The 12010-nt window shown below is 50.6% G+C and overlaps 1 protein-coding gene across 1 annotated transcript in view; it reads left to right on the forward strand.

Moving 5' to 3' along the window:
• The first annotated feature begins 2202 nt into the window (after positions 1 to 2202).
• The window catches only part of ANXA11 (annexin A11), a 41093-nt gene continuing 31285 nt past the window's right edge, over positions 2203 to 12010 (forward strand). The window contains exon 1 of the mRNA XM_082673431.1: positions 2203 to 2432. The gene's annotated coding sequence lies outside the window, so the exon portion shown is untranslated. The remainder of the gene's footprint in view (positions 2433 to 12010) is intronic.

Below are 12010 nucleotides of genomic sequence, written 5' to 3' on the forward strand. Positions count from 1 at the left end.
TTTGCATCAACCCTGAGCAACAATGAAGCAGAGGTTACTTTCCAGATTTGTATAGATTGTTTTGAAAATTTTATAGGCGAGAAAACCAAGGTTTGGAGAACGCATCGCGTGCGAGTGTCAGAATGGGAACCAGAACCCAAACACCAAATCTAGAGTCATTTCCCCCACGTGGTGTTCCTACCGAGTCATAAAAAGCACAGTGGTAGCTATTCACCATTCTGGCCTAGAGGGTCTCAGTTCCAAGGCAGAAAAGTTTGTGCTACAAATAGAAGGAATTCCACCCTAAATGATTTGTTTATTATCTTTTAAAGTGGTATTTCAAGAAGCGTTCGCTCAGCCACGAGAAAAATGAGCCATTCAAAGAAGCTCGCTTTTGCTGCTGCGGGGCAGCAGGGAACGCTGCAAGGCGTGGGTGCAGGGTGTTAAGGCAAAAGAAAGGGCTGGGTGAGTGCCAGGTGACCTTCCCGGACGAAACCCCCAGCCCAGAGAGAGCGCCCGGTAACAGAAGCCCCCCGGAACGCCGCCAGTTCGGTCGGGGGCTTCACACTGGCGCCTGCTCCTGTGCCGCCGCAGGCGTCCCCACCCGAGTAACAACAACCCTGGGAGAGACGCCTTGTGCCTCTGACCCTCCGCTCTTCTTCAGCTCCGGGGCGCGTTTCCTCCGAGCAGCTCCCGAGCCTTTGGCCTGAGTTTCATCCTCCCCCGCCCAGTCATCTCCAAAAAATGCAGTCCAGTCCCGAGAAAGAGCCGCGCCTTGGGCGAGGTAGGGGTGTTGGAGAGGCTGCGGAAGATGACTGGATCCCCAGGGTTCGTAGCGGCCAAGGCTGCCGCAGGGCACGGCTTGCGTCCAGCCCCCGCACGCTGGCCTCCTCTGCAGCCCACCGCACCCGGCCCAGTCCCGCTCCTTGCACTATTAAAACGCAAGCTGGACCAACAGTTTTTTTTCTTTTTTTTTGAACAGCCTCAAACGGGCAACAATCTAAAAGTCCTTTCGTAAAGAGCTAAGTAATTAAGAATGGTGACGCACAAGACTGCTAGTATTATGCAGTGTTAAGGAAGAACCAAGTTGATCCAGGTGCGCTTGCATGCAAAGACCCTCCAAGATCTAGTGAGTAAAAAAGCGCGTTGCAGAAAAATACAGCAACACCGTTTTGTAGACAGTACATCTACGTAATGTAGGAAAGCCAAGCCTAAAAGTGGGCTGGGGGAATGAAGACTGAATCTGTTTTTTAAAAATATTTAATATATAATATCAATATAAATAAATATATTCATATATTGCGTAGGTGTCCTTTTTTCAAAAAAATAAACTTTATTTTTTAGAATAGTTTTAGATTTACAAAAAAGTTCAAATAGAGTTCTCATAAACTCCAGTTTCTGCTATTACTATCTTTTATTAGCATGGTGTTTTACTACAACGAATGAGCCAATATTGATGCGTTATTATTAATTAAACTCCATACTTTATTCAGATGTCCTTAGTTTTTAGCTAATGCCCTTTTTCCAGGATCCCATCCAGGATACCACGCTACATTTAGTTTTCGCATCTCCTCAGGCTTCTCTTGGCTGTGACAGTGTGTGTCTCAGACTTTCCTTGGTTTTGATGCCCTTGACAATTTTGAGGAGTACTGGTCAAGTTTTCCGTAAAATATCCCTGAACTGGGATTTGTCTCATGTTTTTCTCACGATTAAACTGTGATTATGTATACTTGTGAGGAAGACCACAATCGGTACATACTATCACTGTTGATTTAACATTCTTGATGTTGACCTTGATCATCTGGCTAAGGTAGGTGGTCGCGGTTTCTGCATTACAAAGCTACTCTCCCACCCCCATCTCCATTTCCATACTGTTATGTCACCTTTTTAACGTAGAGAGGGTCACCTTTTTAATGTACACAGTCACTAAGTAAGGTACACTGGGCTGGAGGGGGCTTGGGTAAATCCCCTCCCCACGAGTGCGGCGCAGGGCAGGACCGGTCGCGGGAGGCGGTGGGGAGAACTGGCTCCTCGCCTACCTCCAGGCGACTGCTGTATCCTCCTCCCGCGACAGAAGGCCCTTTAGCTTCCTTCCCCTGCTCGGGGAGGATGCTCGCAGCCTGCGGGCCCAGGGCAGCCCTAACCTGGGGGCGGGGCCGAGCGCAGACCACGCCCCTAGGGCCCGCCCCGCCCTGGCGCACGCGGCTCCGCCCTGGGGCGCGTTGGGGCGGCGGGAGAGGGGAGTTTTCCGCCCAACGGCTCCTCCTCCAGACCCTCCCTGACTGCTGAGCAGCTCGCGGGTCCCGAGTGCCCAGCGAGCCCCGAGAGCGGGAGTGGCACATAGCTCGAGGCTGGTCCGAGGTGCCGCGCCTGGGACGCCCGCAGAGAGAGCCGCTGCTGCCCGCGTCCCCGTTCGCCCCTCGCGGTCCCCCACCCCGGTGGCCAGTGGCTAGGTGAGTGAGGGCTCCCCGGCCTGCTGGGGGCAAGGGACGGGGCGGTGGCAGGGTTACGCGGCCCCCGCCGGAAGGCCCCGGACTGTTCCTCGCCCCCTCCCGGTCCGGCCCTGCGGCTTCCTGGTTACACGGCGTGTAACCGTAAGGGGGCAGGTGTCGGGCTGGTCCCGGACGGGCTGAGTCAGCCTGGCTGCCCAGCTCGGTCAACGGCGGGGAGCCCTCCCTGTGGGGTGGGGGGTGCACAGGCGGGGCCCACAGTGGCCAGGGCCACGTGATTGTGCTGCTCCGCCGGAGTCTGGGGCTCAGGGCCTGGGCCGGATTGGGACCGGGTGAACCTGCGACAAGAAGGCGACTGGCTGGTGTGGGGATGGCCGGTGGCCACGGCCCCTCTGACCCCGTTGAGTTCTCGGGAGTGTGCGTACCCTTCTGGGAAGGGCTTATGTTGAGGAGAGCTAGCAGAGGGGGCTGCCTTCAGGAACTTTCCTCCGGAACTGGAAAGACGGAAATTCCTGGGAGCTGCTAGTTGGAGTTGATTTGCAAGGCATTCTGTTTGAGAGAATGCGGGATCTATCCCAGGTGCTGTGTTCACCTGTGTGTTTACCTTCGCTGCCTTTCCTCCATTTCAACCTTGAGCTACAGTTTCAGGGAGGGATTCTTGACTTTTACCTCCCGCTGGGCTCTACCCAGTCCCCTGAAGATTTAAAAATGTAGAAACGCATCTGTTGGCCTGAAGGAGAGCTGTGCAGTTCATCAGCTTGCGACTTTGGGGAGAAGCTAAGCTAGACAGTTCTAGCCCAAGCTGGGAACAGTTTGCCTGGCACATTTCTGTCCCTGCCCCTCTAATCAGTGACCTTTCTTCGGAGATTGGGTGTTTTAGGACAGACCTGGGGGATCTGTGGTAGCCCGCCGCTCTGCCTTCCCTCCCTGCCGTCACTTTGCTCCCTGCTGCTTTGACCTGGGCATGGAGTGGCCCTGTGAGGGGTGAGCCTCTGCCCTGCCCCACGGCAGGGACAAAAGTTTACAGGGCAGTGCCAGGCTGAGTCCAGGAGCTGGACAGGTAGGGCGTGCTATCTTGCTCCCCCCCACCCCGGACTGGCTCTCATTATACTCCTCCATTCCTTCCTTGTTTCAGTCAGTTGTTGGGGATTCCAGGAGGATTAACAGGGCCCCTTCCCTCAAGGCACTCTTCATGCTACTGGGTGTTCCCTGCCAGGAGAGGCCAGGTGAGGTGCCAGGGCTATTTGTTGCCCTGGCGTGGGGTGCTCACTACCTTGGGCTCCTGCATCCCTCCCGAATCTCACCTCTTACTGGTCTCTATGCCTTCATTTCCTCATCTTTAAAGTGGGGGTAGTAATAATACCTACCTCACAGGGTTATGGTGAGGATTAAATGAGTTAATATACTTAATAACCATACAGCTCAGGCACTGATCTGAACAGGTGGTGACTGGTGCACCATACCCCTGTGTCGCAGGATAGACGTAAAGCTTACAGCAGGGCCTGGCGCATGAGTAATCATCTGGAAGAGTCAACAGTAATAATAACAATAGCTATCACTCCCTTCGTGCCCTGAAGGGCCGAGTTGAATTACTCTCCTTCTGACCTGTTCCTCTGTCATAGCTCATGCTGTTCTGCCCTCCTTCTCCCAGTTCTGCGTGTTATTCACCACCCTCCTGGGAGCCATCCAGGTGCCTGGAGCAGGAAGGGACAAGACATGCTGTGAGCCCATGCAGCCCTCCTCCACTCTTTTGGTATCACTTCTCAAAACTCGCCTTGGAGTAATAATTATATGGCCACAAGTCTTCTCTCTGCCCCGTCTTTTGTGTCTGGAGGGTGGGGGGTATTTCTCACTCGTCTCTTGGTCTCACAGCATCCAGAAGGGACCTTGCTGAATGTCGGTACTCAGTAGATATTAGCTAAGTGAAAGAGGCAGGCCAGGGAAGTAAAGTTTCCCTGTTCTTAAAATGTTTGACTTTGGAAGCTGAATTTGGATAGGCCAAAAAAACCCAACAACTTGGGAGAGTGAGATGGAAGTGAGTCCAGACTGAGAGGTGGGCCTAGGAACTGGCTGAGAGGCCAAGTGGGAGTCGCCTTGGACTCCTTTATGTCTCCAGGGCAAGGATGGTAGTCAGGGCTCATCCTGGATTGCTGCACCTAAGATCCATTAGTGATGCCTTGGCCACGTGATTTTGGGAGGATGGGTAGTTTGAGGTGGTAGGAGTGAGAATTGAGCCAGAATAGGTGAGTGTGGGTTTTTCTTGGGAATTCACTTGGGCGGGGAGGGGAAACCCTGTGTGGGCAGGAGGTGAACGTAGAAATGAAATCTGTGCCGAGTGCTGGATGTTCAGAGGACCCAGGGTCTTTGTGGAGCTCCCCTTCCTTCCTGCTCCTTCCTCTTCTCAGCTGCCGTCTTTTCCCTCCCGCTAAGCCTGAAGCAAGTCCCTGATACTTGCCCCATGAGGACCACTGGAGGAAGATTCTGTGTATAGGTGTATTTTACAATCACAGCCAAGCAAACAGACTCAGGTTTCTCTGAGTTTTTCTCCTCAGCACCCTGTGAGCCCATTGCCTGCAGAACATCAGGAATCTGAGGGCTACCTAAATAGAAAAGCTCTTAGGGGAAATGAAGACACCAAAGTTTCCTTGTTGGGAATTTGCATTTTTAAAAGGAGTTGTGAAATTCATGGTGCTTTCTAATAACCCTGAAACCATACCATATTAAGCCTACTGACCCTGAGCCTGGGTACCCCATGAAATAAAGGTCTGATTTCACGTGGTGGTTTGTATTTGGGAGAATCCTGACAGTGCAACATGTACAGTGACTTGAACCACAGCTGGCTTTGCTCCTGATGTGAGAAAGTAACAGGTGAGGCCAATGGAGGGGTGAGGAGACAGAGTTCTCATCCGTGCTTGGTATCCTGGGACAAGCCGCATAGCCACACAGAGTCCCAGAGTTCTGGGTGGTAAAATGCCTACCTCACGTGGTGGTTTGCACAATCTGGTGAGGTGATGTTTGCAAAAGGGGTTTGAGATCAGTTAGGGGGTGGTAATGGCAGTGTTGATATCTTCGTTGTGTGCCTGCGAGGAATCTTGAAGCTGGGGGTGGAGTGTGCAGATGGCAGGTAGCTGACTTCTGGTTCTGTGATCTCTGAGTGTCTAGTCTTCCAGGGGCTTGTGCTCCTGAAGGTCCCACTGCCTTAGCAGAAAAAAAGGGGGAGGAATCACTCCTGAAATTGAGAGGGAAGTCAGGAGCCCCCAGCCTCTTACAGCTGTAGCTGGGGAGAGACTGGCTTAGAGGACAGCGTGAGGGACGAGGAGAAACTCAGAGGCTGATAACAGGGAGCCAGAGGGAGTATATGGCAGATTAAGCCTGGGGAGTGGCATCCCTGGGGGAAAAGGTGTGTATGTGGGGGGCTGGTGATAGCAGACATCAGCTTGCTGTGTCCACCTAAAAGGTCACGGCTATTTTAGGAAGCGGGTGACAAGGGATATTTCTATTGAACTCAGTGTTAGTGAGTATCCACTGTTTGCCTAGCCCTGTGCTGGGAGCACAAAAGCAGAGGCCACCCCTACCCGCCCTAGGTTGTCCCCTGCCTGTTCTGTAGTATAGATGTAAAGTAATTTATTCAACCTTTCCCCCATTGCTGGGTATGGAGACTGTTGACTGTTTTTATAGTTTGAAATGGTGTTGGAGTAAACAATCTATAAAATCCTGTTTGGAATGTCACTGAATGTTTTATTTATAAGGAAGAGTTCACATTTTTATGATATTAAGTTTTCCAAATCAGGGACAGATTACAGGCCTTGTGATGTAGAATGTCTTCATTAGATATTAAGAATAGGATTCTAATTGGATATGCTGGAGATATATATATATCTCATAAAATATGTCATATAATTTGGAAATTATTTGTAAATAATTTTTTTTATTCCTACCTTTTTTTCTGTTTGTTGGTCATTCATTTCAACCTTTATTGTTACTCATTTCTTTTTACTTCTGGCTTATTTTGTTGCTCTACTTCTATTTTATTTATTTATTTTTATTATTTTTTTGTGTGGTACGCGGGCCTCTCACTGTTGTGACCTCTCCCGCTGCAGAGCACAGGCTCCTGACGCGCAGGCTCAGCGGCCATGGCTCACGGGCCCAGCCACTCCGCGGCATGTGGGATCCTCCCGGACCGGGGCACGAACCTGCGTGCCCCGCATCGGCAGGCAGACCCCCAACCACTGCGCCACCAGGGAAGCCCTGTTGCTCTACTTTTAACATCTAAATTGGTTCATTTATTTTTAGTGTTTTATTTTAATTAAAAAAGTATATAAAGCTCAGCGTTTTCCTCTGAGTACAACTCTAGCCAATGGGCCTTTGTATGAAATGCTCACCTTTCCATTGCTTTCTAGTACTCTGTAGATCAGTTTTGATCCAAGAATTTTTTAGAAGGCAACGTCCTGAATTTTTGAGTAAGTTTTGTGGGGGGGTATGGTCATATTTTAATGTTGACTGCTAGTTTTATTGAGTGAATGTGCTCAGCAAAATCTCTTGTTGGACTGTATTAAGATTTTCTTTGTGGCCACCTACACAATCAATGTGAAAAGGTTTCATGGACGTGTACTCTCTGTGGGATACAGACTTCAGATATATCTGTGATCTTGAGGTTGCCCTCTGCATCCCTGCTTATTGAATCTGTTTTTTGAGTCAAGCTCAACTTATATTTGTCTTGGATTTATGAATTTGGCATGCATGTTTGGTGTATACAGGTTTATCAAGCTTACCTTTGTGGATTGTACCTTTTGTCTTTTGCTTATTCAATGCTTTTGGCCTTTGGCCTTAAATTCTGTATTAACTCTTTTAGGAGCATATATCGCCAAGAATCTGGGAGAATCCCTTCTTCTTTACAGTCCTAAAATTAGTAACTAAGTGCATTTTATAGGACAGTAAGTGAAAGCCTCAGAAATTTGGAGGCAGGCGTCAGTCAGGGAGGGGGTAAGCCGCATCCTTTAGTTTCCACTCAGACTCATGCAGAGCAGGTAGTTATCAGACTGCCCTAGCTTGCTTCTGAGTCAGGATTACTGTGAGCTCCCCCTCCTTGCCTGTCCCAGTGGCCCCCATGATAGCCAGGTTTTAGGAGGGATGGATAAAAGGAGATCTGTCTGCAACGCCCAGGGATGGGCCTGAGTACCACTCCTCTGCCTTTGTGTTTGGTTCCCCCCCATCCCTTAGGTCCAAGGAGGTGGACAGCTGTGACTCGCAATTACATTTCCTTCCTCATCTGAAGCGGCAAGGCGTACTTTCTGTTTTCCCCAAGGGATATGACAAAACAGTACACAAAAATGTCCCAGGGCCAAATGTCAGGTATAAAGACTTGGGCCACAAGTTTTACACTCGTTTCTGTGCTTGTGTTTTAAGTCACATAAACTATTTCAAGGGACTAGAATGGCCTAAGCCCTGTTGTACCATGGATTCCTAGGGGGTAGTTTTCCAAGTCTTGTGTTTCCAGATGGCTGAGAAATGGTTGGAAAAAACCCTCAGTTTGCAGAGGCAGGATTATTGGAAAGTCCTCAACATGTTTTTAATATTAATATTTCCACTTCTGGTTTGTCTTTGTGTTTACCTAGTATGTCTTTGCCTTAATTTTTAACTTTTCTTTCTCGTTTAAAAAAAAAAGTGTTTCTCTTGTAATCAGCACGTGACTGGGGTTCGGGGACATGGCAGAAGGCAGTGATAATAGCAACAAACCGAATTTGGTCATTTCTGTCTTTGGTAGAGAATTCAGACTGTTTGCATACCAGATAGTCTTGATTTTATTTCTTGTGTCTTGTTTTCTCTTTATTATTTACTATAATTGGATGTTGTTTCTTTCCTGATTTCTGCTGTCTGGGTTAAGTTTCTCATCATTCCTCTTCCTTCCTCTTCCCCACCCACTTGCATTAGGATTCAGGTTTGGCCATGATTTAAGAGAGGAGTTTCTCGATCTCCAGAAATTGGAGTCCAGAGTTAATAAGTGTCTGTTCCATGAGGTTGTCCAGGCACGAGGCTTCTTATGAAAATTTGCTCCCAGCATTCTTCAGGGCTTTGGTTTACAACCTTGAGCATGTTTAAGAATAACTGGCAAGGTTTGTTAAAACACGGATTCCTGGGCCCCACCCCTAAAGGTTCTGATTTAGGGGGTCTGTGGTGAGGCCCGAGAAATTTCCTTTATGACAGGCACCCAGGTTGTGCTGATTCGACCAGTCTGGGGACCACACTTGGGCAGTGTTGCTCTGGGTGCTTCCCTTACCTGCAAGGCCCAGGACAGCTGACTCCCTGACAGGGCCCTGCCTTGCTGCCAGGGAGGCCTGGAAACATAGTCCTTGTTTGGGGCTGCCATGTGCCAGGCTGCGGGTAGTGTTCTGTCATGGAAGCAAGAGGGGGCAGATGGCTGAGGGGGGTGACGACTGAAGTTTCTGGAACACCACCCACTGGTGTCCTCAGTCTGAAACTACTCCTGTGCTTGTCGGTTTTGCCACTGGCTAAGCCAGCCTTCCTCGGGTTAGGAAGTAGGAATGGTATCTTGTGACAGGGGCAAGCCAGCAGGCAGTGCAGGGGGCGGCAGCCTCCGATCCTGAGGGCAAGTTGCTGCTGCTACTTTTCTCATGCTCTGAGAGTCTCGTTGCTTCCAGGCCATTCCCAATAGTCAGGTCTGGCAGCCATTCGTTCTGCCACTTGGAGTCACCTCCTGATCTTAGAGGGCCCTCGGGATGCGGGGGCGGGTGTCCCTCCAAGACCCAGCTTTGGGATGGAGAGAGTCTAACTGTGCTTCCTTCTCCCGACTTACCTTCATCAACTCCAGGTGTGACACATCATTGTCTATTTCCAGGAGAGCTTGGGGACAGAGGCCATTTGAACCCTGAACTGAGCTGGGCTGTTGGTCAGCGCGGCTCCTGACACCCTGGAGAGATCAAAACAAGAGGCTGCCAACCCCGGCTCTCTGCTCTTGTTAACTCATGGGGGTGAACCTGGAGAGAAGCAGTGTCCCAGAGGCTTCCCTGGGCAGAGGCTGCTTTCTCTGTGGCTTGGTGATATGGGCTTTATTAGGAGGCAGCAGAGTCATTTTCTCATTCTGTCTTTCCCAGGGTAGCCTTTGCATTTCCAAGTCCATTCTCCAGCCCAGGAAGGTGGAATGGCGCCCAGAAGCGTGAGTGGCAGGGAGCCAGCCTGGGCCGCGATGCATCGGCCGGGAGGTCGAGAAACATGACTTGAGTCTTTGTCCTGCCCCAGCCGATCCTGAGAGCCCAGGCAGGCCTTGCTCTCTAGGCCTTGGCTCTCACCTCAGTAAAACAAGCTGGTTGAGTCAAAGAAACTCCTGAAGGCCCCTTCCAGCCCTGATATTGTAGGATTCCTGTGTAATCCAAATGCCAGTGCACTGGGAATTGGCTTTATTATTTTTGTTTTTTTAAATAATTTTTATGTATTTTATTTATTTATTTATTATTTTTGGCTGCATTGGATCTTCGTTTTTGCGCGTGGGCTTTATCTAGTTGCGGCGAGCGGGGGCTACTCCTCGTTGCGGTGCGCGGGCTTCCCACTGCGGTGGCTTCTCTTGTTGCAGAGCACGGGCTCTAGGTGCGCACAGGCTTCAGTAGTTGTGGCATGCGGGCTCAGTAGTTGTGGCTTGAGGGATCTAGAGCTCAGGCTCAGTAGTTGTGGCGCATGGGCTTCGTTGCTCCGCGGCATGTGGGATCTTCCCGGACCAGGGCTCAAACCCGTGTCCCCTGCATTGGCAGGCGGATTCTTAACCACTGCATCACCAGGGAAGGCCTGGCTTTATTTCTAAGAGGTGTCTTTCTGAGCCTGCTTGCTCAAGTTCAACCCCTTGGTCAGGCCTGGACACTGGTCCGTGGCCACTCTCCAGCCTGCTTTGCCCGGAGCTTCTCCAGGCTGGGTCTCCCCAGGTGCCAGCCCTCGGAGGGCAGTGTCTGAGGCACTGTCTGGCTAATGATTGACATGGGCTCCAGCTATTCCTAATTCATGGGTGTGAGTGAGGAGTTAAATGTTTAACAGCACTTTCTATGGGCTTTTTGTTCAGTGCCTGGGAAAGGAGGGTCAGGGTTGGTGGAATGCGGCCCTGGGGCTCACTGGCTTGCTCCTGGGGCCTGATGGCATCTGTGACCCACACCTCAGAGGTGAGGCAGTGCCCCAGCAGAGTCGGGGATGTTCATACGCCCTCTCACGTAACTTGAGGTTCTACCTTGTCGTGGGAGGGAGAGAGGGAATGTCTTAGATCAGTCCTTTCTGCCCCCAGAATTCCTGGAGCCTCTGTACCAGAAGCTCTGACTGAAGAGGTCATTGGGACAGGTGCCACCAGGGTGTGAAAGAGATGAATCAGGGTACACTGGTGTCCTGTTGGTGTGTGTCAGGGACCTTGCTGTGCCCTGCCCCATACTGGCCAGTGGAGGAGGAGAGAAGAGGCCTGTCCTATAGCCCGGGCACTGACTGTCTCACTGGGAGGCCTAGAAAAAGTAATTCTGCCTTGGGCACTAGTCCGGTGTGTGATCCTTGCTTGTCAAGAATTATCCCTGAGCCTTAGTTCCCTTGAGGTGATAATACCTCTCTTGCAGGATCATTTCAAAGGTTAATGAGGTGATATATAATGCGGTAATATATGTATTAATACCTGTCATAGGTACTGGAAAAGGGGGAGTATTATTAGAGCACTAAGAAGACATAGAAAACATTTTAGGCCAAGTGCTGGTAAGTTCCAGAAAGGGAGATCATCGTTGTGGGTGGAGAGATCAGGGTGGGCTTCCTGCAAGAAGTGGGGCTCCATCTGACTAAAAGGAAAGCCAGAATTGACTTAGGCTTAAGGAAGGCACAAAGGAGATAGGAGGACAGACCAGGTAGAGGGACTGTTTGAGCAGAAGTTCTGAGGATGGAAAGTGCTGAGGTATTGGCTTGACTGAGCTACAGACATGCATTTCCTGCGTTCTTTCCATCACACAGAGACCTCCAGGGACCTTCCATTTTCTTGCCATGGCGCAGCCCAGGGCGGGTTGGCAGGCTTTAGCATCCCGCCTGCACAGTGATCAGCCCCACCTGAGATCTGAAAGAGCATCTTCTCCTCCAGGGTGATCTGCAGATTCTGTTGGGGATTTCTTTTCAGCTTCCAGCTGAATAAGACTGGCTGGGGACTTGGTCACCATTAGAAGAGCAGCCCTTGATAAGTGCTATTTGAAGGAGAGATTTCCTGGGGCTTCCAGGAGCTGGAGTATATACTCTGTCAGGTCTTCTAGGTTTGAAGGGACTAGGCCTTTCCAAAGGCTTTGAACAGGCCCCAGGACTGCAGAGGCCCAGGGACTCCCTGCGGCCTTTAGGTCTTTAGTCTTGTGTGCCACCCCTCTCCCCACCTCTTACCTGGCAGGGCCCTGGATGAACATCTGTTCCTTTCATTACAAATATCGGTACCTGCAGGGACTGCCCTGGTGGGGACAGTGGGCAGCCGAAACAGGCATCCTGGATGAATGGGCAGCTGCTGCAGCCCTAGCTGTGTGCCACCACGTGGGAATGTAGGACCCTTGTTGCCAGGTTTCCTGTTTTTCCATTTA

Source organism: Grampus griseus (assembly GCF_964374135.1).
Source record: "Grampus griseus genome assembly, chromosome: 16".
Taxonomy (NCBI): domain Eukaryota; kingdom Metazoa; phylum Chordata; class Mammalia; order Artiodactyla; family Delphinidae; genus Grampus; species Grampus griseus.